The sequence below is a fragment of the Macaca nemestrina genome, chromosome 3 (assembly GCF_043159975.1).
Source record: "Macaca nemestrina isolate mMacNem1 chromosome 3, mMacNem.hap1, whole genome shotgun sequence".
In the NCBI taxonomy this organism is placed as follows: Eukaryota; Metazoa; Chordata; class Mammalia; order Primates; family Cercopithecidae; genus Macaca; species Macaca nemestrina.
In genome coordinates, this window is record NC_092127.1 from 133,807,852 (window position 1) to 133,834,516 (window position 26,665).

Here is a 26,665-nt window from a genome sequence, read left to right on the forward strand (position 1 = left end):
TAACTGGGGGCACTCTAAGTGCATAAATGAGAATAAATGTCTGTATTTTAAAAAAAAATCCATTTGATATGACAGCTATTGTAAACATTTCTTTGCATTTCTTGGTAATATACGTATGCATACACTTTGCAAGTCATGATTCTTTATAGAGCAGACCATACCAAATTTACAAGAATACACATGATTGCTGCTGGCTCTTCATACATGAATTTAACAAAAAGGAACTCAGTCTGTTCTTCTTTCTTATGTTGTTTTGCTATTATACCTAAAAGCCCAGTTTTGGACTTGTGGGAATGATGATGCACTGCATCACCAGACCAACTCTGTGGCATAGAATTCCACAGGGAGCCGCCAAGGAGGCTGTTGTGGTGGGAAGTGAGTTGGGTTTCCATATTCCCTGTATTGCTCATGCATTGGCTAGAGGTTTTGGTGAACCTCAGAAAGGTTTTTTGATACCTTATCACAGTCTGGTGAGGTAAATGAGTTTTTTTTTTTTTTTTTGATTTGCAGCCTTAACAAAAATTTTATTTTGATAATGCTTCACTCTGTGCACACTTATGTGCACACCTCAGGTACACATGTCATGCTTTTGATAAGTTCTTATAGTTCAGCTATTCTACACTCACAAATTTTACAAATAAAAATCGCAGGACTTTGACTACAATGGACTCTGATACAATTAAACTTATTGGTATAAAGACGGTAAAATTATACCTTGAGAGAAGTTGGCTTATGTCCAAACAAGTGCGCACACACACACACACACACATTGTGATTCTGTAGGAGGCTTATATAGAAATACCATATCAAAAGAGATGTAACAGGGGATGAGGAAGAAAAAAAAAGATATAGAACAGCCCTTGAAACAATTTGAGACTTACAGTGAAGCCATCTTTGCTACCACTACTGTTTTCCTCTCGATTTCTTGCATTTCATCAGCAGTAGTTTTTGGCCTCATTTCAGCAATGCTGAGGTGACAATTCTTTTCTGCTCTGAACTCTTAACAGCTTTAATTAATAGCACTTATTCAGCTCATGCTTAGCAGTTTTGTTTTTACACAGTGATTTATGATCATTTTTATTAGTTATTCTAAATTGAGATTTAGAATGGCATGTCATAAAGAAAATGTTTCATGTTTGCGAAAGGAGACTATTCCTACCCAGCATTTGTCTAAATAGCCTAATTATGGCTGGATTACTCATAGATTGTTTAATTATTTCTTCCTTAATCTGTAAATGTAAATACACGACTCCAACCTGCAATTACGGAAGGTCTGCAAACCTGAGTTGTGAAGTTCAACTGATAGCTGTAAGAATTCTTGAGGCAAAGTTGAGTGTGCGTCACTATTAAAGAAAAAGGAAATTGGAATAATGATATAAATTATTAGGCACTAATGCAATCCAAAGTTAGTAGTGTGTGTAATAAAGCCATGCCACTTAGAAATCAACTATCAGAATAATGTTATCATTTTTATTCATATAAAAGTAATAAATATTAATACAGTATATATTAATGTGCTTGTAACAAGATCAAACTGGTAACTGGAAAATCTTTTCACCTGATATGAATAAAAATTGTCACTAAAATGTATATTTCTGAATCAAATTTTAAGATTTTTTATGTGTAGATCTTTTGCATACCCAAATGATAAAAATTAGCATAAGCAATATTTTATCATTGGCTTTGCACTTACTACTTTTGAATACATTATACAATATAATGTACAAATTCATAGCTCTGAAATTAGGAAATTTGAAAGGACGTTTAATATTCTAATTACATTAACTTAGTACATAATTTTCAACCAGTTTTTGATTATTCAAAGACCTTCTGATCTTTGGATTATGTGTACCTTAGTTTGCCTTTGGTGTCTGCCTTTTGGATATTACACTACACATGTAAGAATCTTTGTAAGAGGAGGCCTTGAGAAGGGAGAAATGATGAAACAGCTACCAGTTTCTTTGCTTGCTGGCATCTCTAACAAGGAAAACAACAGTGGGAAGAGGAAAATAAAACCAACTAAGAAACTCTATAGACCAGGGAAATTAACACCCACCTGCCTTAAAGCCATATTTGCAGTAAAACTTCCAGGCTATCAAATTATGAAAAATGAATTTCATGAGATATTCCCTGTTTGCTATGGTGTTTATAAGAGGAGGAAACTAGGAACAACAACTGAAGTTTATGGGAAAAGACCCAATTAAAAAATGAGGATGTCAGGCAAACACATCCTTGACTCAGTATGTGTGTGTGTCTCTCTCTGTTTCTCTCTCTCTTTTATTTTTTTTAGGAACGAGTAATATAAACATGCAGCCACACAGCATCTGCATAAATATTAAATATGATAAAAAGATTTACGAATGTACAACTGTGACCTGAATGAAAGGGCATGTCCGAACACAACAAATCCAATTTTCTGCTTACACTGGCAAAGAAACCAACTACTGTGCCTAAAAAAACAGTTTATTTTATCAGCTAAATAAACAGACTAATCAACACCACTGATCCCCTGCTCCCACTTACGCAAAGCTTTTTGAAAAGTTGGAATGTTTCTCAAAGGCAAACTATGGATTTCAGATGCTGAAATGAGGTTTTAAATACCCCCCAAATTCAAGTGATGGTTTCTATGGTGACTTTCCCTCAGCCACTTAGGATGGCAAAGTGCCTCCTTTTGAAACATCAAATTCCCAAGTCCCTTTAGCCTTGTAGCAATGAGCCGAAAAAGGAATGACTGATTTTGAGCAGGGTATTTGGTGTTGGCAGGCATTTCTTACATCAATATAGATTTTAATTTCCCATCAGACTGGTTTCTGGATATTCTACTAGGACTTCATCTTTCTTTGCCAGTCATTGTGTTCGTGTTCTGGGTCAGGGCAGAGGAGAGTACACGTAAAGTATGTGTGGGCCACCAGCAAGAGATGATTTAGCTTGTGTGTGCTTTTCAGAGTGCAAGTACTCCACGGAGAATGGGATGTGAATTGGAGAAGAGACTGCTGAAGTGGCATGTCCCGTTATTTTCACCTGGGACACTTTAAGAGTCCAGTCTTTTTGTTCATGAAACACCTGAGTGGATTTCACAGTACTTCATTTGTGTTTTATTAAAAATATATGTTGTTTATTAAAAAAATGAAATGAAAAGGAAGAATTATAATTATAAAAGAAAAATAGAGATACAAATGTGTGTGTGTTCATATGTGTGTATATGTGTATAGCTACATATCTATATCTAGATAATGAAAATGGTTTCATGCCTTGCATATAGTGCTCTTGTGCAACTTACCCACTTTTTCCTAACATTGCATTGTGGATAGCTGAATGGATAGACCATAGAGTTTTAACCAATTTTCAGGGGGTTTTCAATTTTTTAATCTTACAACTTCAAACAATGATGCAGATAATATGTTTGTATAACTTTTTCTTTCTCTCTCTTTCTGTTTTTATTGACTTGGGCAAATTTTTTAAATTTTTGTCTTATTGAGACAGAATCTTGCTCTGTCACCCAGGCTGGAGTATACTGGCGTGATCTTGGCTCACAGCAACCTCTGCCTCCTGGTTCTCTCACCTTGGCTTCCCAAGTAGCTGGGATTACAGACGTGTGCCACCACGCCTGGCTAATTTTTGTATTTTTAGTAGAGATGGAGTTTCACCATGTTGGCCAGGCTGGTCTTGAACGCCTGACCTCAAGTGATCCGCCCTCCTTGTCTTCCCAAAGTGCTGGGGTTACAGGTATGAGCCACAGAGCCCAGCTGACTTGGGTAAATACTTTCTAGGAGACATTCCTAAAATGGAATTGCTGGGCCAAAAGTATTGCTTTTATTATTATTGTTTTCATTAAATGTGAAGATACAATACTTTTTGTAGAGTCCTGTATTGCTCAGTGATTATCAACTAGCCTGTATAAAAATCTGAGCATAGTTTCCAATGCATTTGGTTTGATTTTTCTATAGTATTCTAAAGTTCTATTCTATAGTTCTATAGTATTCTATAGTTCTATTCTATAGTTTGATTTTTCCATAGTATTTATCTATAGTATAGTTCAGAAAAGAAAGATGTGTATTTCTGCAATTTGGAATCTGTCATAATGATATCTAACATTTATTGAATGCTTACTAGGCCAGACTTTCCAAGCACTTTACATCTATTTAATTCATGTACTTTTTACATCACCCTGATGAAGCAGAGACTTTTTGCTAATGCGAAAACTCAGCCTTAGAGAAGTTAGGTAACAATAGCCAAAGATATGCAGCTGGTAAATGAATGTGCCAGGATTAAAATCCATGTAGTCTGATTCTACAGTTAGTAATCTTACTCATGACTCAATACTATCCTTTTCTTGTTGACAATCTCTGTTTAAGAGGAACTAAATACATTCCCTATTGTTTTATCTTATTTATATGTCTTGGTAAGTGTTAACTTCAGGCTTTTTTTTTTTTTCCCCAAGAACACAGGACAGCCATTATAAATGCCAAATTTTGTTCAATGCCATTTGGGTACTTGATAAAATTGTAATTCTTCTATAATACATTGAGCTATTCTCATGTGGAACTCTTTCATTTCTTTAACAGTTTAGTAGGAATCAAAGGAACACTCACCTTACAGATTCAGGAACCAGCTTAAATAATGAGGAGAAGAAAACAGAAATAAGGGGAAATGTGGACAGAGGGAAAGGGGCAGTAATATCATGGAGTTGAGGAGGGTATTATGAGATGGGAGATGGACTAGATAAGGGATGAGGAAAGGTAGGAGCTGAGAAAAAAAAGGAATTAAAAAAAAAAGCAAGCAAGCAAACATTAGTCTAAAGAAAGCAAATAAATGAAGAAGACTTGACTAAAAATATCTTCGCCGAATAGAGTCAAAACACCATCACTACCACCACCAACCACCACCTTATAATTAAAAACAAAAGGCTTTGCACTAATTTCTCTTTACTGGCACACATTCCTTTCATATATGGACTAGATTATAAAAATGAGGCTTCGATAAGTTCTGAAGGAAGATCTATGTGTTGGAGAAGTAGGTTACCTTCAATAATAAATATTTATCCTCCAGATAAATATAAAAATCTTCAAGATGAAAAACATTGCAAAGAAACCGTATTTTCACAGTACTGATTAGGGCTCTATGCCTGGGGGCTGGGGTATGTCTGCTGAGGGCCAGAGGGTGGAGGGACTTCCAGTGTTTCCAACTTGATTTTCCCTTAAGAAGATGAGTTACGAGTGAGCCCATATGAGATGAGATATGGATTCTGATAGAGACATTAACCCGAACCCTTCTCCACAAAGCAAACAGGCGTCTCACCGTGCACTAAGTAAATAATTGGTGTGATTTCCCTAAAGGGAAGTACAGTGTTATGGAGTCAGAAAAGGTGTCATGTGGCAATATGATTATTTCATTAACTCTACAAGAACATTTATTGCCCTAGCCAAGCATCATCATCGATATCCCATTGTTGTGTTTTACTGAGGGGATGTTGTCAGTGACAGGGAATGTGGAGACAAGTTGTCTCCAGTTGCCACCCATTAGGTGTAGAGTTGATGGTTCACCAGACTTCCATAGGGCAGGTCTCCATCTATTCTCTTTTAATGATGACTGTTGGCTAACCTTATTTGTAACTAATGAATTGCCTGTGTGTGTATTCATTTAATATTTATCTTCCATAGGAACTCTTCAGTAAGCTTCATGAAGACAAAGATTATATCATGTTTTGTGAACTGCTGTTTATTTCCACTACTGAGCAGTGTTTGACACATAATATGCTATTAACTATTGAATGAATGAATGAATGCTGCAAAACAGTGTAGGAGCCTGGCAGGTGGTAAAAGACAACTAAAGGCTCTAGGTCTAACATTGTGTGCCAGGATAACTTTGTCAAGACTTTTTAAGAGACGAAAGAGAACATGATGCTGACAGGGAACAATGTATACCTACATGGATTATTTAATCTGGTCTCTGAGTTTATGAAAGGAATAAAATGGTGTAGAAATGGACATATTCCTCTCCTCTCTAATTCTGACCATACTCCTATCCCAATCTACTAATTGGTATAGGATTACAGTGAGTTTTCCAATTCCATAAGAAATAATAAGATGAGTGTGCTTATTTTCATGCCAAACAGTGACCTCAATTCAATCAACATCACTTTGAAGAGGTCATATTCTTGCTCACCCCAGTTGAAGATAGAATATAGACTGAGGCATTCAATATGTTTGGTGGACTGAGAGCATTATTTACAATTATTTCGGTGCTGTAAATCGTGTCTTTGCACGGTCACTGAACTACTAGTAATAGCCTCACTCCCCCCAGCAGCGCCAACATTGCCACCACTGCCATAACAAGATCAGTTACTGGATAATAAGTAGGAGAGACACACTTTGAATCCAAGGTGGTCTGACTCCAAAGCGCATGCCCCTTCTGTTGTGCTCTTGCTTCAAAGTATAATCTTCACAGGCAAATCCTCCTACAGGGAGTAGGACAGTTACATCCTGTTTGATGGCACCACTGTCAGGTACTCTTAATCAGACAATTCCAAGGTTTTTGTGGTCTCAGTTCAAGCCTAAGCAGCAGAACTCCTGAGTTCAGTCTCTGCTAACCTTTCCCTAATCTCTTATTGCTCCTTGTCCTTATCTTTTAAATGGATTCATAATTCGTGAGAGAGGGGTGTGAATCACTAATGAATGTAGATAACAGGGGAGAGTGGATTAAAGAGATTAGCTCAGGAAAGAACGACATATTATCTCTATGAAAGAACATTTTATCATTGTGTTTGATTTTGGGTCTAGGTGTATTAAAACCCAGAAAAAAGAAAATATAATTATGATAATTCTTTATGGCTACCATGTGTGGTCAAATTTTATCATGTAAGGTTAGAGAAACAAGACACTTAAGGACCCATCAAACACATTTATTTGCTATTTCAATTCTATTTATTTTTTGCCTGCTCTATTGCTCTTGATTTTGTTGTATATGCCATGTTTGGGAACATCCTTTTTCACTAAAACCATGTTCCTAAAATTGTACTATGGTTCGTCATGAGGAATAATTCAATCTTTGACAGACACTGGGGGGCAGGGAGCTAGAAATCAGCATCATACAGGTAGAAAGGAAAGAATTTTTTAGAAAGTGATTGGTTGCACAAGCTAGCAAGAAAACAATTTTAGGCCAGGTTGGTAACATCAGATGCATTATTTGGCTACAGGAGTAGATAGGCTGTTAATACTTTTTTATGAAGTTAATCTTCACTTTTACTTCATAGTGAGAGTAGTTAGGGTGTGGGCTTTATTTTTGTCATTCTAGTTTTATTAGGTTGTCTACTATAAGTGAAATGGGAATGTGCACTTCACGCTGTGTGGCATTAATGCTTCCAAGGAGTGTGCCCCAAATCAGCCACATTTTAATTTAGATGTATCTGTACAAAGTAATAGACTGCTTTGCTAGATATTCTAGTCCTAGTATTTCTATACTTCCCTTTAACTCCAAAATACCAGATATAGTCTTTGGTCTGTCTTCTTCTGCTGTGATGTCGCAGAGCAGTTTTGTTGCATTCCAATCATTGATGTAATATGATAAGTGACTTAGTTGGCTTCAACACAGAGGTTTGGGCTGAGTGAGGAGGCATGGTATAGACTACAGTAAAACAAAACAGTAGGTATATAGACTTACTAAGAAGACCTAAAAGAGATATTTTCATAAATAAATGTGATTCTGCTTCAATATATTTTTATTAATGTAGTCTGCCTTTAGTCTAAACCAGGGGTTGGCAAAGTGTGGCCCTCTGTGGCCAAATCTGGCCACATCCATTATTTGCATATCACCTATAGCTGCTTTCTCACAACAGTGGCAGAACTGAGTAGTTGAGACAAAGAATATATGGCTGGCAAAGCCCAAAACATTTACTATCTGACTCTTTACAGAAAAAGTCTGGCAACCTCTGGTTTAAACTAATTTCTTATCCTATTTTATAACAAGCCCCTACATTCACACTCTTCAGAAAAAAGGAAAAGCAGGCCGAGTGTGGTGGCTCACGCCTGTAATCCCAGCGCTTTGGGAGGCTGAAGTGGGCAGATCACTCCCATCAGGAGGTCAGGAGTTCAAGATCAGCCTGGCCAACGTGGTGAAACCCCATCTCTACTAAAAATACAAAAATAAGCTGGGCATGGTGACGCATGCCTGTAATCCCAGTTACTCAAGAGGCTGAGGCAGGAGAATTGCTTGAACTCAGGAGATGGAGGTTGCAGTGAGCCAAGATTTTGCCATTGCACTCCAGCCTGGGGGACACAGGGAGACTCTGTCTCAAAAGAAAAAAAAAAAGCATATTTTGAAATTCCTTTTGTTATAGTACATCATTAAAACATGACACAGTAAGTTCCAACATAAAAATTTCTATATAGCAGCTAGGACATTCTAAGGCTTTAAATACTAAGTATGTTAGTTTACTTTGTGGAAAGAAATGAAAGAAACAAAACAAAACGAACAAACAAAAAAAACCCATAAGACCTAAAACCATAAAAAACCCAGAAGAAAACCTAGGCAATACCATTCAGGACATAGGCATGGGCAAAGACTTCATGACTAAAACACCAAAAGCAATGGCAACAAAAGCCAAAATTGACAAATGGGATCTAATTAAACTAAAGAGCTTCTACACAGCAAAAGAAACTATCATCAGAGTGAACAGGCAACCCACAGAATTGGAGAAAGTTTTTGCAATCTATCCATCTGTCAAAGGGCTAATATCCAGAATCTACAAAGAACTTAAACAAATTTGCAAGAAAAAAACAAAAAATCCATCAAAAAGTGGGCAAAAGATATGAACAGACACTTCTAAAAGAAGACATTTATGTGGCCAACAAACCTACAAAAAAAAAGCTCATCATCACTGGTCATTAGAGAAATGCAAATCAAAACCACAATGAGATACCATCTCAAGCCAGTTAGCATGGTGATCATTAAAAAGTCAGGAAACAACAGATGCTGGAGAGGATGTGGAGGAAAAGAAACACTTTTTCACTGGTGGTGGGAGTGTAAATTAGTTCAACCATTGTGGAAGACAGTGTGGAGATTCCTCAAGGATCTAAAACCAGAAATACCATTTGATCCAGCAATCCCATTACTGGGTGTATACCCAAAGGATTATAAATCATTCTACTACAAAGAAACTTGCACACATATGTTTATTGCAGCACCATTCACAATAGCAAAGACTTGGAACCAACCCAAATGCCCATCAATGATAGACTGGATAAAGAAAATGTGCACATATACACCATGGGAATACTATGCAGCCATAAAAAAGAATGAATTCATGTCCTTTGCAGGGACATGGATGAAGCTGGAAACCATCGTTCTCAGCAAACTAACAGAGGAACAGAAAACCAAACACCACATGTTCTCACTCATAAGTGGGAGTTGAACAAAGGGAACACATGGACACAGGGAGGGGAACTTCACACATTGGGGCCTGTCATGGAGTGGGGGGCTAGGGGAAGGATACTAATGTAGATGATGGGTTGACGGGTGCAGCAAACCACCATGGCACATGTATAGCTATGTAACAAACCTGCACGTTCTGCACATGTATCCCAGAAGTTAAAGTATAATGATAATGAAAAAATAATAATTTAACTAATAAAAAAGCATTATTCTGAAGTTCTTCTTGTTACAATACATCATTAAAACATGACCCAATGAGTCCCAAAATAAAAATTTCTATATGGCAGCTGGAACATTCTAAGGCTTTAAATACTAAGTGCGTTAGTTTACTTTTTGGAAAGAAATGAAAAAAAAAAAATAATGTGAGCACACATAGTTACTGTTTTTTAGGAGCTTCCAGAATCTTAACATTTCAAGCAAGTACCAATATTGGTATTATCCACAAAGCATAATAGTGAAAGCAGAAGTAAAGCCAAGAGCCTTGAGTCCAGTTGTTTTGTCCATAAAAATAAAAGTTTCCTATTGATAATGGATCTGCAAGGGTAATAAAATCTTATTAGTTTACTAAGGAGTGAAATGTTATTAAATAGCAGCACTGTTAGAGCCAGGAGGCAGTGGCTAAAAAAACTGCTATCTTGGGAAATATTGTTTATTGTTAACATTTGCTGTACTCACCCATATGAAGGAGTGATCAGTCACTAAATATTTTTAATTGTTGTAGAGGCAAAACAAATTGACTTTATTCACTCAAAGGATAGCAGGTCCTAATTCCTAGGAAAATAATATACTTTTAAAATTTAGTATATTGCGTTAAAACAGTTTTCAAATCAAGGTATTCTTTTGCAAGAAATATCCTAATAACAAAGTCCAAATTCTCCTAGTTCACAAGTCTCGTAAGAAAGGTGAAGAGAAAATATTGGGTGTTAAGAAAAGAAAAAATACAGAGGATTGTTTCTGTAAACAAAGCAACTTTGTGTTCCAATGCCCTGTTTGGCATACATAATAATTTTATCCGTAAGCAGTCTATTTTATTTCTAGCTCCACTTATGTGAACTTAGAGCTATCTTCAGGAAAACTGCTTATGGAATGTAAATGAAATCATGAGATTTGAAATATGCATCAGGGTTTTAAATTGTCTTCCTTTGACTCTAGCTTTTATGAAATTTGAATACCCAGTACTATCCAACTTAATTTTTCCAAGAAGAATTAGGTGCCCAATTTATGTCTGAGCTTCAGATTCCTTGTCTGTCTCATAGTTACCACTAACACAGTTATTTAAACTTCATTTGGGTAAGTGAAATGACATTTAGTTTAAACATTTTGTTTGGAGATTGCAAGCTCCTCTAGAATGTAGGATTGAACAGTACAGGCAGATAGGATTATAGTTCAGATGTATTTTTTCCTTGAATGTTTGAGTAACTGGCTGATCTGAATACCACTGCTGCTTGATGAAGTATTACAAAACTTAGTAGCTTATAACAACAAGCATTTTATTATGTTCATAGATTCCGGGGGTTAGGACAGGGCACAGCAAAATGGCTTGCCTCTTCTTCATAGTGGTTAGGATTCCAGCTGAAGAGATTTGAGGGCTGGAGTGATTTGATGGCAGGGAGTCAGAATCATTCAGAGGTTCCTTGACTCATATGCCTGGTGCCTGTGTTGGGAAGACTTGAAGACTAGAGCTGCTAACCAGACTACCTACAGATAGATGTCTTCTCCATGTGGCCACTCCAAGTAGCTTGGCTTGGAGCCAGGCAAGGCAGCATTAGGACAATTGGGTTTGTTATACAGCAGCTCAAGGCTCCAAGCATGGCTATTCTAGCAAATAAAGTAGTAGCTGCACCATCTATGCCACATAGCCTTATTCCATTGTGCTGTATTGGTCAAAGCGGTCCCAAGTACATCCAGATTTAAGGAGACGAGAATTAGACTCTGCCTTTTGAAAGGCGAGTCGCGAGGTCACACCAGAGAAGAGGATGTGGAAGTGGAGATGTTAGGGAGACCCTCTTTGGGAAATATAATCTGCCACATTGACCAAATAAAAAGTGAGTATACAATCAGGAGAATGTAAGTGTTATGTTAAAAGTGAAATGTTAACATTTTTGTGATGTTGATTATTTATTAGAATTGGATATCTAACAGACATCTCAAACTTATTATGTTCAAAATAGTGTTTTTTCTGTCTTTCCTCAAAAATCAAAACAGTGATTTCTGTCTTCCGCACAGTTGGTCTTCAAGTTTTTCCATCTTAGAAAATGGCACCATTTCCAAAACAAAATGTAGGAGTCACTTTTGATTTTTCTTGTTCTTTCAACTCTTATATCTAATGTGTCAACAAGTTCATTTAGTTCTACCTCCAAAATGTCTTTAAAATTTATTCACTTCTCTCCATCTTCAGTCTTCACCCTTGCCTTAGTCTGTTTTGTGCTGCTAAAATAGAATACCTAAAGCTGGGTAATGTCTTTTTTTGTTTTTTTAAATTATTTGTTTTTAAATTTTTAAATAATTTTTGTGAATACATAGTAGGTGTATATATTTATAGGTTACATAAAATATTTTGATACAGGCATGCAATGTGTAATCATCACACCAGGGTAAATGGGGCATCTATTACCTCAAACATTTATCCTTTGTGTTACAAACAATCCAATTATACTCTCTCTTTTTTTTTTTTTTTTTTGAAATGGGGTCTCATTCTGTCACTCAGGCTGGAATACAGTGGTGCAATCTCGGTTCACCGTAACCTCCGTGTCCTGGGTTCAAGCGATTCTCCTGCCTCAGCTTCCCAAGTAGCTGGAATTAGAGGCACACGCCACCACACCCGGCTAATTTTTTATATTCTTAGTAGAGATGGGGTTTCACCATGTTGGCCAGGCTGGTCTTGACCTCCTGACCTCGGGTGATCCACCCACCCCGGCCTCCCAAAGTGCTGGGATTACAGGCGTGAGCCACCGCTTCAGGCCTGTTTTAAATGTACAATTAAATTATTTTTGACTATAGTCACCCTGTTGTGCTAGCAAATATCAGGTCTTATTCATTCTTTCTAATTTTTTGTACCTATTAGCCCTCCCCACTTTTCCCACACCGCTCCCACGACCATTTCCATCATCTGGTAACCATCCTTCTACTATTTCTGTGAGTTCAATTGTTTTGATTTTTAGCTCACACAAATAAGTCAGAACATGTGAAATTTGCCTTTGTGTGCCTGGCTCATTTCACTTCACATAATGACCTCCAGTTTCATCCATATTGTTGCAAATGACAGGATCTCATTCTTTTTTAAGGCTGAATAGTACTCCACTGTGTGTATGTACCACATTTTCTTTATGCATTCATCTGTTGATGGACGCTTAGGTTGCTTCCAAATCTTGGCTATTATGACCACTGCTGCAATACACATGGGCATGCAGATATCTCTTTGATATATTGATTTCCTTTTTTTTTCTTTTGAGTATATACCTAGGAGTGGGATTGCTGAATCATAAGGCAGCTCTGTTTTTTTTTATTTATTTATATTTATTTTTTGAGATGGAGTTTTGCTGTTGTTGCCCAGGCTGGAGTGCAATGGCACAATCTCAACTCACTGCAACCTCTGCCTCCCAGATTCTCCTGCCTCAGCCTCTCAAGTAGCTGAGATTACAGGCATGCGCCACCACACCTGGCTTTTTTTTTTTTTTTTTTTTTTTAAATTTAGTAGAGATGGGGTTTCACCATGTTGGTCAGGCTGTTCGTGAACTCCTGACCTCAGGTGATCTACCTGCCTTGACCTCTCAAACTGCTGGGATTATAGGCATAAGCCTTGCGCCAGCCTCTATTTTTATTTTTTTGAGAAACTTCTAAACTGTTCTCCATAGTGGTTATACTAATTTACATTACATAAAAGCCATTTTAATTGGCATGAGCTGATATCTCATTGTGGTTCTGATTTGCATTTCTCTGATGATCAATGATGTTGAGCACCTTTTCATATACCTTTCATATACCTTCTTTTGACAAATGTCTATTCAGCTACTTTGCCCATTTTTAAATTGGATTACTCGAGTTTTCTTCTTATAGAGTTGTTTGAGCTCCTCATATATTCTGGTTATTAATCCCTTGTCAGATGGGCGGTTTGCAAATATTTTCTTCCATTCTGTGGGTCGTCTCTTCACTTTGTCACTGAGACTGGGTTATTTATAATGAACCGAAATATATTGTCTCATAGATCTGGAGGCTGGGAAATCCAAGATTAAGGTGTTGGCATGTGGCAAGGGCCTTCTTTCCAGTTCAGTTCTAAGAATGAACTTTCCGGATTCTAAATTTGATCATGTGACACCCTTGTTTATAAATCTTCAGTAGTTTCTGATTGCATTTGGAATAAGATCTTAATTCCTTCCTAGACTTACAAAACCCTGCAAGATTTGTCTCTTGCCTCCTTCTAGAAACCTCAGTTCATCACTACTCTCTGCTTATTCATTGTGCTCTACTGTCACTGATCTCCTTTCTTTCCTCAACCCTCAAGTGCCTTCGAACCTGCTGTTTTCTCTGCCTAGAGCACATTCCCCAACATGCTCTGCATGGCTGGATACTTTAAGGTGAGCCGTTGCCTCCTCGGGCCTTCCCTGACCAGCCAATCTAAATATTCTACCTCATCACTCTCTCCTTTATCATCTTATTTATTTCTATAGTATAAATTATTATTTTATATGTTTGTTTACTTGTTTACTGCCTCTCTTTTCAACTAGAATTTAAGCTTCCTGAAGACAGTGGCCTTGTCTATCTTGCTCATCCCTGTTTCTTCAGTACTTTGCTGAATCTTGTGTATAATAGGCATTTCATAAATATTTTTTGAATGAATAAATCAAAGATGGTTTAAAACAGAAGAAAATTACATGTTTAAGTCTAATTTCTCATGAAAACTTACCCATATTTTACTCAAGCCAATAACTGAATATAAAAGATGACTTTTACATGACTAGCCACAGAAGAATGAAAACTTACAAGTGTTTTGGTCTCAATATTACCTATCAAGGGGGCCTTTACTATAATTGAACTTGTAAACATTATTAAGTTCATTTACTAATTGTTTTATTTATTCATTCAGCTTTTAGTGAGAGCCTACTATACGCATAGGACTGTACTAGAGGAGACAATGTAAAAATGTTTAAGTCACATTTCTTACTTTCACAGAGCTTAAAATTTAGTGGGGGATATAAGAAACATATATCAAAAGCCTCAATACTGGTGATGGTGTTGGTGACATGTAAGTGGCACAGTCTCAATGCTATCAGTATGGAAGAGAGAGGTTTTAGGGCTGAACTAATCAGAGAATATGGATTAAGCCAGCATTAAAATTGGATATTTTAAAATAAGGCTTTTAATAGGTAGAGATGAAAATTGAGGAAACAAAGACATTCCTGGTAAAATAAATGGCATGAGCAAGGGACTGGGACCAAGAAAATAAAATACCTGTTTAGAAAATGGTGAGAAATCTAGGTTGAGTGAAGCATCAAACTGTGTATGGGATCAGTAGCAAATACAGCTGGTTGAAGCTAAGTCATGAAATGCTACTAATTCCAAGCTAAATAACATGGATTTCATTCAATAGTTGATAAAGAACTACTGAAAAGTTTTTGTTTTTGTTTTGTTTTGAAGAACAGTGGGAGGTTCATCAAAAACAGTGCTTTAGGAAAATTAATGTGGCTTTGTGTGCAGGCTAGACTGCAAATGGAGAGTGTGGAGAGGATAGTGTGGATGTTGGGAGGCCATACTTTACCCACCAAGGACTAAGTGGTGCCAGCTTTCTTTATGTACCTCCTATGGGTAGATTGAGAAGGCACAGTATAGTAAAAAGAGCATGGACTTAGGCCTAGTTACAGAACCCTGGCTTCGTAAATTTGGTGCTTGTGTGACTTGAGGTCAGTCACTTGATGTTTCAGAGCCTCTGTTCCCTCAATTGTAGAACAGGGGTACTTTTTATTCTGTTGTCTAGTTTCCATGGGGATTAGGACATACTTGACAACACTAGTTACGTAGTATTATTAATGATTGAATGCAGTATTGAATTCATTTGCTTAAACTTTTTTACTATTACGTGGGGCGACTTCCATTTGCTTTGACTGGTGGTCTATGCTAAAGCAAGATTATGAAAGCAGTTTATTAGTACAGCACCACTATACCTAGTATGTAAATTTTCTTTTGTATTCTCTGAAAAATCACCTCCATCTACTTGATTACTCTGGTCTTTATTCCAAATAGTAACTGCAATGTCAGCAGAAGCTTTTGAATAGTTGTTTCTCTAAATGGAATGTCTTTTACTCTTGCCAGGATAGGCAAAGTGTTAAATAAATACTCAATACTTTCTGTATTTTAATTTAATCAAAGAAGCAGTAATGGAATTTGACGGCTACTGGTGGAGGCAGAGAGAGTTGTCTAGAACTCTTCTACTTTGTTCTGTTTGTCTCTTATTCTTTCTTCCTTATTAGAATTTATTTTAAATAACTTCCCTGGACTAGGATGCCAGGCTATTGGTTCCAAGACATCACCACACCTATGAAAAAATTTGAGTATTGAAAAGTAATTTGGGGTTACTTTCCTTGGATCAAAGTTACTTAAACACTTAGATGAAAGTTTGAGACAAAAGGAATTTACCTATCAATAATTCGAAAACAGTCTCCCTCTTCCAATTCCTGCTTTGCCATTACATATTCTAGCACAGATATTTTCTTTCTTTCTTTCTTTTTTTTTTTTTTGAGACAGAGTCTCACTTTATCGCCAGGTTGGAGTGCAGTGACGTGATCTTGGCTCACTGCAACCTCTGCCTCCTGGGTTCAAGCGATTCTCCTGCCTCAGCCTCCTGAGTAGCTGGGATTACAGGCACATGCCACCATGCCTGGCTAATTTTTGTGTTTTTAGTAGAGATGGGGTTTCACCATGTTGGCCAGGATGGTCTCGATCTCTTGACCTTGTGATCCTCCCGCCTCAGCCTCCCAAAGTGCTGGGATTACAGGCGTGAGCCACCACATCCAGCCTAGCACAGATATTTTCTGACAGATGTTTGCAGAATATGAATCTTCTTTAAGTGTAAGCAAGTAAAAATTGCTGAATGAAAAATGATATGTTGGCCTTTGCCACTAATTTCTGTGTAATTCTGAGTAAAATGTTAGTTTTTTTTTGTAAACAGAGATAAAAGTCTCAAAATTTAATTTAGGAATGAAGATTACTAGCATCAGGCTCAATGCCTAGATACCAAACACCAGCACCACCATCAGAACACCAAGAAAAAGATTTCCCTCCTCCGCTTATTTTATAATGAAAAATCAAGAAATTAAGGTCACAGTATCAGTAGTCCTCCCCTTACCCACAATGGATACTTTACAAGATCCCTAGTGAATGTTTGAAACTGTGGATAGTACTGAGCCTTATATATACTATGTAGTACTGTCTGTACTATGTTTTTCTATATAGTACATTATAAACAAATACCATGGTGTTACCAGTGCCTGGGAAATTTTTAATGACTTTCAAACCTATATGTTGAATTTCTACTGTGCACCCCATAGGAAGGACTGCAGATAGAAAGCACGTACCTGTGACTGAAGGTAGAAAAAAACACCATTGAAACTTTCATGTGAGATAGCAGTGGCAGAATGTAGTCAAGATGAAAAAGAAACAAAATCAAAGTCTAGTATTTTCAAATTCTAAAATTCTGTTTTTGGATAGCTGATATCTCAGAAGTATATGTGGGTATTGATATCAGTATATATGTGCTCTGTCAGGTTCAGTTGAAATGAGAGAAGTAGATGTAATTTAGGTGTTCTACTATGTGATGTCCCCAACAATTACCTTTTATTATTAATTAATTAATTAATTTTGAAACGGAGTCTCCCTCTGTCGCCCAGGCTGGTGTGCAGTGGTGTGATCTCGGCTCACTGCAACCTCTGCCTCCCAGGTTTAAGTGATTCTCCTGCCTCAACCTCCTAAGTAGCTGGGCTTACAGGTGCGTGCCACCACGCCAGGCTAATTTTTGTATTTTTAGTAGAGACAGGATTTCACCGCGTTAGCCAGGTCTCAATCTCCTGACCTCGTGATCTGCCTGCCTCAGCCTCCCAAAGTGGTGTGATTACAGGCATGAGCCACTGTGCCTGGCTATCCCCAACAATGATCTAACCCTTCTGGACCAGATGTTTAAATTGACAGAGACAGACCAACCCAACTCAACTCCAAACTTTCTCAAATTTTGAGTACATCTGAAACAGTTGACCATGTATAAAAACGTAGGGAGTTCTGATAGACATACAGCTTCTTGTGAAGATGAAAGTGATACCACCAAAAAATAAATAAATAAAACAACAACAAGAAAGAAAGTGATACCACTACTAACAACGGGGTTTTAAAATCAAGATTAAATGAGTTAATTTACTAGAACAGATCCTAAAACCTGGTAATGGCTATGTAGGTGCTGGCCATATTATTACTATTACTGTTGTTAGTGAGCCTATCAGTATTTTAATTGCCAGATAGCAGAAACTGTCAATAGACAACTTATTCCATTGGAATTTTCATAAACAGAAGGGAAATTCTGGAACTGTGTTTAGATAAGAGTATAACAGCTATGAACTGGGTTTGACAAGATTTTTTTTTTTTCCTAGCCACATCTCTTAAAATTTGTGTTTTATGACAAAAGAGAGTGTCCTTACTCAAAATTAGGTTTGACGACCATACACCTTTTTTTTTTTTTTTTTTTTTTTTTGAGACAGAGTCTTACTCTGTTGCCTCTGAGCACAGAGATATGATCTCAGCTCACTGTAGTCTCTGCTTCCTGGGTTCAAGCAATTCTCATGCCTCAGCCTCCCAAGTAGCTGGTATTAGGTGTGCACCACCACGCCCAGCTAACTGTATTTTTAGTAGAGACAAGGTTTCAGGATGTTGGCCAGGCTGGTCTCAAACTCCTGGCCTCAAGTAATCCGCCCGCTTCAGCCTCCTAAAGTGCCGGTATTACAGGGGTGAGCCACTGCGCCTGGCCCACACACCATTTTTTAATACAGTATGGTCAATCAACTGGAAACCACAAATCTAAATTATGCAAAGGAAATATGTAAAAATATGAAAGTCTTCTCTGAGATTTTTTTTATTGCCACTCCACCTATTTTTCTCTATTTATGATGATTTAATAGTAACACTACATTGCTTTTATAATGAAAAAAAGCAACACATTTTCTTTTATTTGTTTTTGAGACAGGGTCTTGTTTTGCCCAGGCTGGAGTGCAGTGGGATGATTATGGCTTACTGTATGTAGCCCAGGCTCAAGCAATCCTCCTGCTTTAACCTCCCCAGATTTTGAGATTACAGGCATGAGCCACTACACGTGGCCCAATTTCATTTTTGAAAACTAACCCTTCTAATCAAAGTTACAGCAAGATGCCTGATAAAATGTTTTTTTAAATTTTTTTACTTTTTTTTTTTTTTAACTTGCCAAGGTGCAAGAAAAGCAGCAATTTCCTTTCGAAAATCTTTTTGTACTTTTTTGACACTGATTTGAATGGAGCCCAGGTGGGAAGTGAGCAAATACTTTTGGCACTGAACAACATCCAATAACTATGAAAGGGGTTAGACATTTTAGTCTTGTCACTGGTGTCTCAGTAGCCACTGTGTCATAGTTTGTAAAAGTATTAATCTATCAGGTAGGATTCTGTTTAAATTATATACTTATTCATATGGAAAATTATAGGCAGATAAATGGAATTATTTATATATTTTAAATCCAAATTTCATTTAAAAATAAGCAATCTATGGGCATAGTTAAATTTTTAAAAAGTATGAATGATTCGGTGAAAAGTCTTCTTCCCTATGCCTGCTCTAGTTCCCCTTCCTGGAAGCAAATAGTGCTTTTAATTGCTGATGTATCCTTCAAGAGATGCTTTATGCACATGCAAATAAATACACAGATATAGTCCCAATGTTATTGTGTAAGAAGAATGATGTCATAAGTAATTTGTGAAGCCTGAAATCTGTCTTAATAGAAATATATTCTGGGTAAGTTAGCTTCTCTATTTTTAATGTTCCAAAAAAGAAGGAATGCCATCAATCATTCTGTAATTACTGAGTTCCTACTATGTGTAAGGCACCATGCCAGATGCCATTTGTACTGTCAAATTGCCTTTAAAATTTTTCATATTTATGTCTTGTCGATTCAGATCTCTCCTTAAACATTCCTATCACAGAAAGGCCTTCCTTAACCCCCCCCACTTGAAAGCAGCTCTCCCTTACCTTGTCAACTGCATCACATCTCTATGCTTTATTTCTTCTAGGGCTAAGGGGATTCTACAATTTCTCACTATGTCTTCCTTTTGAGGTGAAAGGGAGTGCTGTAATGACAGAAGGATAACTGGGGTAAATTGGCAATGTAACCTGGGATAGTTGGTCACCCTCTTCATAGCATTTATCGCTTCATTGCATTTAGCATTCCAAGATAATAGACATTATTTTGTCCACTTATTTGTTTACTTGTAAGTTCCATGAAGCAGGAACTTTTCTTTTTCTAGGAATCCATCACCCAGAAGATTCTTGACACAAAATAAGTAGGTTCTTAATAAATGCTGGTTGACTGAATGGATGACTCAAGCATTCCCCATATTCTGTGTAGAACTGAGCGTCTTTGGTTGGTACTGGGAAATTGAAAAGCCATGAAGGCACATTTGCCCAGAGTGCTCTTTCCCTAAGCAGAGGGGAAAAGGGAGCCAACTTTTAATATTCAGATTTTGATTTGCAGTGTTTTCCGTGAAGACATGAGTCTGGTAGATGAGTCCTAGCAACATCAACTGTTTTGCTACTTGCAGAGAGACTGAGGTGCTGTGGTCTCCAAGACAGGCCTGGTCTGAAGAGCAGACCAGTGGGATGTGAATGGTTATAGCCCAGTTGGATCTGGTGGGCGGTTAGTCCATGGGGAAACCTGTCTCCAAGCAATAGAACAGCTGAATCCACATGACTTAGTCCATAGGCCAAAAAGGAGGAGCAGCTTTTAAGTGGCCTGCCATGTAGGCCCATTCATTTCCCAAGGAGGCGGGAAGCCAGTGGGATACAAAGGAAAAAGCACCTTTCTGTGTCTGGGAAGTGGCTGGTCTGATCACGCACATGTACATTTCACACACACACACACACACACGCACATAAACACACACTCACACTCACGTTATCAGAGTCCAAGGGCCCCAAGAGTCTGCTCTGGTATGGAAGTCTAACATAATTCTCTACCATCGTACCTAAAAACAGACCAATCTTTTAAATCAGGGGCCTGGGTTTTAGTGGCTTAGTAGCTCATTTTAAGTTTTCCTTCTCCTTCCAAACGGAGAGGCCTGTGTCCTGTGTTATGCTGATCTATGGGAGAATTCCTGTAGGAGGAAGGGGCTGAAACATTGGCCTAAGGTTATTAAACAGAGCTTTCATAATAAATATGTTGATACCATTTCTGAAAGATTTGCGTATTTCTCTATTACATATTGTTCAATTTTATTAGAGGAAATCATTCTGGTATCCTATTGGAATTGTTGAACTTTGGGGTATTATCTTAAGCTCCTTGATTTTAATGCTGTGGGAACTGAGACTCAGATTGAATAGCTTGCTTTTCTTGACATTAACTGAGATAAGTTCCTGTTTTCAGAAGTTAGAACCTCTTCTGATATTTGACTTTAGGCATGTGTTTTAAAAATGACAGTTGGATACGGTTGAGAGCTCAGTTGCTAAAGCTGTGAAGCAACTTGGGACACATGTTTAACCAAATAAAATTATTTTCCCCAGCTCATGCTGTGCTGACAGCTTCCAAAAACTGTGTTCACCTTCATTCTCTCCTCATATAAAGGGGCTACAGGTATTTTTAAACCTGGGATTTGAGGAGAGAATGTTAATTATAAATCTAGGTTAGGTGAATTTATTCAAGAATTTGCCAGACTGAATATGAATACTCGTGGAATGTAAGTGAAACAAAAATGAGGCCTTTGGTTATCTATCTGTTATCTATCGATCCCTATCTATCGATCCCTATCTATCTATCTATCTATCTATCTATCTATCTATCTATCTATCTATCTATCTATCTATCTTTTCATCCTAGATTGGTTTTAGAATGAGAAGGAAAAAAGTGCTTTTTCTCATTTCTTACTCTTACACCATGAAGTGGTTAACTAAATTGACATAGAGTGGCAACTTTAAATGATCATTCTGTTGCAAACAACTACAAGTCCAAACAAATATCAGCACAAAGAAAATCTCTATTTGTGTAGCAAAATGTTGGTCAGACTTTCACCAAACAGCCACCTATTTTAAAAGGACTTGATATTGACAAACATCTCTGATCAGTCTTTGACATTTGTAGTAACAAGCTATAACGTTATCTCCTACCACCTTTCTATTTAGACCACAATATGAAATGCGTATGAATGTTATAATTTTGTTTAACTCCAGGAGAAACATCCAACTATATTTTTCACTTTTTCTTCCTAATAGTGAAAAAATCCAACTATAATAGTTAATTTAAGGATTCTGCCCTTTGTTGAACACAGTGCTTTACAGATAACATCTGGTGACAAGCCATCACTCTTCCTATTTTATGTAATGAGGAAACTTAAATACAGAGTCTTTACGGACCTATTCAGTCACACAAATACTGAGAAAATTCTATGCTAATAATCCTATCTGCAGGTCACATCTGCACCTTACTTTCAACAGTCAACACAGGGCCGATCAATTGCATTGTTCTACTACATACAACTTCTTGTTTCAGAATCAAAGAATGTCATGCCTATATGCCACCAGGAATGCCTGGACTACCTATTCAAAAACTTTCATCTTCATTTTTGTTAGACATTATGTCATCATCACCTGCTGCCACTAGATGGTGCTTGTCATCGAAACAAAGGTCCTTCTTTCTATTTTCTTTAGATGCCTATTAGGACCTTGGATGATATGAAAGAAACTTGATTAATAAGCTAAGCACTGGGCGGGTATTCTAAGAAGTCATTTAGTACAGAGAGTTATTGATTAAAAAGTAAACAAATCATTATCAGTAAAGCTTACTTACACCATTTTTTCTAATTCCATCAGTTTTTCTGCTCATTCTTCTTGTCACCAAACCGTGTGAACCCCAAGACAAAAAGAACTAATAAATCTTTCTTTGGGCTTATGAGAATCAGGAGACATAGCATATGTTTTAGGAGAGGTGAACAAAAATCTCAGGATTCATTGTTATCACCCAGAAAAGCAATCGAAAGTGATCACATGCAGAGTTTATAAGAAAAATTAATCAATGACCTTTCAAAGGAAAACACACATATATCTCAACTACTGGACACTAATCAATAGGAAAGGAAATAGAACATGCTCTTTTATTTGTGGGACAGCAAACATCAAGTAATGAAAATGATAACAGAGATTGTCAACCCTTTGCCAAAGACAACTCTTTTTCTCATTAATTTAAGACACACACCAAATTTGTCTCCCTGCCTCCCACCCCACACACCAACTTTATGCTCCTTTCAGGGTAAATTCTTGCCAATCTTTGTACTGAAATGCCTTCAGGAGTTACCTATTCAACTTACGTGAAGGAAAGTTTGATATATTTTGCAGCAGAATGCTTGAAAAATGTGTTTCTTGGACTTTTTCCTTCTTATTCACCAACACTGACTGTTCATGGCTGCTCCACCATTATAATGAGAAATTGCCAGCTATGTTGAAATACATGATCCACAGTGTGAAAAACTGCTGAACAGCAGTGGCAAATTTTTAATACAAAAGTGACTTCCCTTTGCCTGTTAGCTTACTTTGTGGTTGCTGATTCTTGCTCACTGCCTGCTCAGGGAGTGAAAGTTAATTTTAACATTCGTCTAGAAACAGAATATAATCATTTAGGTGAAAACTTTAAAGCTAAATTTTTGTTTTACCTTTGGTTTTGAGTTTCCCATTAAAAACTCCCAGTGATACTCTGATGAATATCACTGCAGTGGGTTATGTAGAATGTGTGAACATGTATGTGAGCCAGATGTGACAAGAGACACATGACAGTACATTTTCATTTCATACATCAGACTGACTGGGGTGGTTCCTTGTGCCTTCTGAGCATTAACTAAGGATTTTAAAGGTACAAGCTATTTAAAAGACACAAGCTCCATACCTGCTTTTCAAGCACTGGTGAGGCACCATGGATCTCTGGATCTCTTCCAGTTTTGAATACTAGAAAGAAAAGCCTCTGTCCTCAAATTATTTCCTCCCTACCCTTATTTTTTTTTTCCCCTTGGAGGTCCTATTAGCTATAGCTTTGTATTGAAGAAAGACTGGGAACCAGGAGCAGTTGGTATGTGAAATTATTTCTCTTGGGCTTTATGCGTTTTGGTGGCTACTGTTGAAAACAGTTTGGTCAGTGATGTCCACATATACATTACAAATAATATGTATTACTGGAAAATGATATACACTTGTATGATATACCATGTGGTTGAAATCCATTAAGTGACTACTCTCTAGCAGTACCCAGAACAATATATGGTGTGTCTGTGCTGACAGTCTGTTCATAGCTTAATGGTTTACTTATGATTCAATGGTTTACCGATGGCAATGGTGCTGGGTCATTGATATATTACTTGCTTGGCAAACAGTACTTGAACCTCATTAATTAGACTTAGGAACAGAATAAATACAAATAATCACTTTGCTAAGGCTGTTTTCTTAACTCCCTAGGAAGACAGAAAGGCATCAGTGACATAAGTGAAGGACACAGTTGACAACCACATTATCTTCAGATATCTTTTGTTAAAGGTGAACAATGACTTAATACTGTGTTACGGCAGCACTCTATACGCCCCAAGTTTTATAAAGTAGAGTCAAGAGTGATCTGAGCTGGGAAACGCATGCAATTTTAGGTCTGCATGGAAGCACAGGCTCTCCCCACGGGTAATTCTTCTGAGTAGGACAAAAAGCTGGACCTAGGACCCAGCCCAGGGCGTGAGAAAGAAGGAACCCGGGAGGCAAGAGCTGCTGGTCCGGAGCCGGGTCCTCAGCCAGCTCCGGGCGGGCGCTGAGCGCAGAGCTCAAGCCCCTGGCGGAGGCGGCGCGGCTCGAGGCCCCTCCCCGCCGCGGATGCCCGGGCGGCTGACGCCGAGCGGCGGCCCGGAGCGGTGGGGGCCGGGCGGGCGGGCGCGAGCGAGGGCAGGGCAGGGGGCCGGCCGAGGCCACTTACGGCTTTAAATATGGATCGCAGGCTCGCGCTCGCGGCACAGCCTCCGCCGCGGCCGCCTTCCTTGAGCCCCCGCACCCTGGCTTGCTCCCGAGGGGCGCCCGGGCTGGGCTCCACTGCTGCAGCGTTAGTTACTGGCAGGAACATCAGAGATCCCCATAAATATGCAGGAGCTGCAGGAGGCAAACTAGAGTAGACGCCCGCGCTCTTACACACTCGCTCGCCGAGCAGCACGCGGGCTGTGTAGACATCCCCCCTGCGCCACCTTTCTCCCTCGCGGGCCCTTCAGGTTCCAGTCCTGCCTGTTCCGAAGACCCTCCCGCCCCAGCCCCTTTGCCCCGCTCTCCCGCACTCGCCTCTCTCCGGAGCGCGCACCCACCCAGGCGGCAAAGTTGTGACTACTTGGGCGCGGGTGACTGGCGCCCGGCTCGCTCCGCGCCCCGCGCAGACAACTTCCCGCGGCTCGGCCCCGCCGCGTCCCGGGCTCGCGCCTCCAGGGATTCCGCGGCCCCCCAGCCTCCAACCCCGGCGGCGCGCCGGGCAGCGCTTCGGTGGCGGCGGCGGCCGCGGTGGCAGCGAAGGCGGCGGCGGCGGCGGCAGTGGCCGCTGCAGCCCCACACTCCGCCGCCAAACTGGAGGAGCGACGGAAGCCGGACCCCAGGAGGTGAGCGCCTGGCCCCGGCAGCTGCCGGAAGGGTCGATGGGGTCCCTCGCTACACGGCGGGGGCGGGCGCGAGCCCGGGGGCCGATCCAGTGGGGCGCGCAGGCGGCCTCAGCGCGCTCCTGGGAGGGAGAGAGAGGTCAATTGCGGGCCGGGCATCCCCTGAGCTGGGCGCGGGCGGTGTGTGGAGGCTGCTTCCGCGGAAAAGTACTTTTTTTTTTTCCTTTTTAGGGTTTAGAGGAAAAGTTTGGGTGGTCCTGCTTCTCCCTCACTGCTAAGTCCCCTGCGCGCTACTGGGCGTCTTTACGAGGACTGCGGGGCCAGTGTCTGCGGCGGGCTGGGCTCGGGCTCAGTGACACGTGTGTTGCTGGGAGCCTGGGTGGTCGCCCTGTGACCGGGCACCTGCTTGAGAGGAACACATCCCCAAACCCATCACAGGGGGAGATTTGGGGACTCTCAGTGCTACCGAGGCCGCGGCCCCCACTTCACTGCCCGCTCCAGGACGGAGCATTTACATCTCTCCCTGGCACGCCAAAGGCGGGGGGTGAGTCAGGCAGATTCTCTGCAAGTGGCACACACACATTTATTTGCAATGGATTTGGATAGGAGAGGCAGAGGTTAAACTGGAATTTCTTTTGGCCAGCGACAGCGGAGCTCTTCCTCAGGTACTGGGCAGCATGTGCGTCTTGGCAAGGAGAGGTGATTTCTTTTTTCTTAAGTGCATTTTACTCAGCCGTTGCCAGTCCGTTAATAAGTCACCAAAGGAAGGCAGGAGTTGGGAACTACATCAGCAAACCGCAGCAAGCACCATAAAGACAAAAGTTCTTACAGAACAAAAAGAAAAACTTGAATTGACGTGAAAGATGGAGAAGGAAGCAGTTCTACCTCTGTCCTGTCACTTTTTTCAGCGCCCTGTAAAACTGTTTTTTCTACCCTTCCTTCCCTCTCAAGGCCCTACCTTCTCAGCATAATTGATCGCAGCAAGCTCTTTCCAACTTGACACTGAAGAGCAGCGACCCCTTTGGCTTACCCTCCCCATTTCTTTTCCTAGTTCGCTTCAGTGCCCTGGAAAGTTGCTCCTAATGAGAAATCAAGAACACTGGGCTGTACTAAACGCTCATTGTCTCAAATCCTGGAACAGTTCCTTTCCTAAGAGACACTGTATTGTACTGTATTTCTCTTTTTTCTTGTATCTTGGGACTTGGAGTTGTAATATTACCTGAATTAAATTAATTAAAGTGTACATTGCTCATTTGGGCCTATTTTTTTTTCATTGTGATTTGAGTAGATTCGTCAATGGCTTTAGAACAATATTCAGTACCTTTTTATAGCCAATGTAATGTCTTTTGTAAATGTTTCTGACTACAACTGTC

At 39.2% G+C, this 26,665-nt stretch overlaps 1 protein-coding gene across 3 annotated transcripts in view; it reads left to right on the forward strand.

The window, feature by feature from the left end:
• LOC105477324 (solute carrier family 4 member 4) overlaps window positions 1-26,665 on the forward strand; it is a 504,202-nt gene that overhangs the window by 83,311 nt on the left and 394,226 nt on the right. Inside the window, exon 1 of one of the 3 annotated variants that reach the window (XM_011733790.3) lies at window positions 24,665-25,295. The exons of 1 other annotated variant lie outside the window; for it this stretch is intronic. The gene's annotated coding sequence lies outside the window, so the exon portion shown is untranslated. Of the gene's footprint in view, window positions 1-24,664; window positions 25,296-26,665 lie in introns of those variants that run through there. One more of the 3 variants, XM_011733791.3, reaches the window with a different exon arrangement.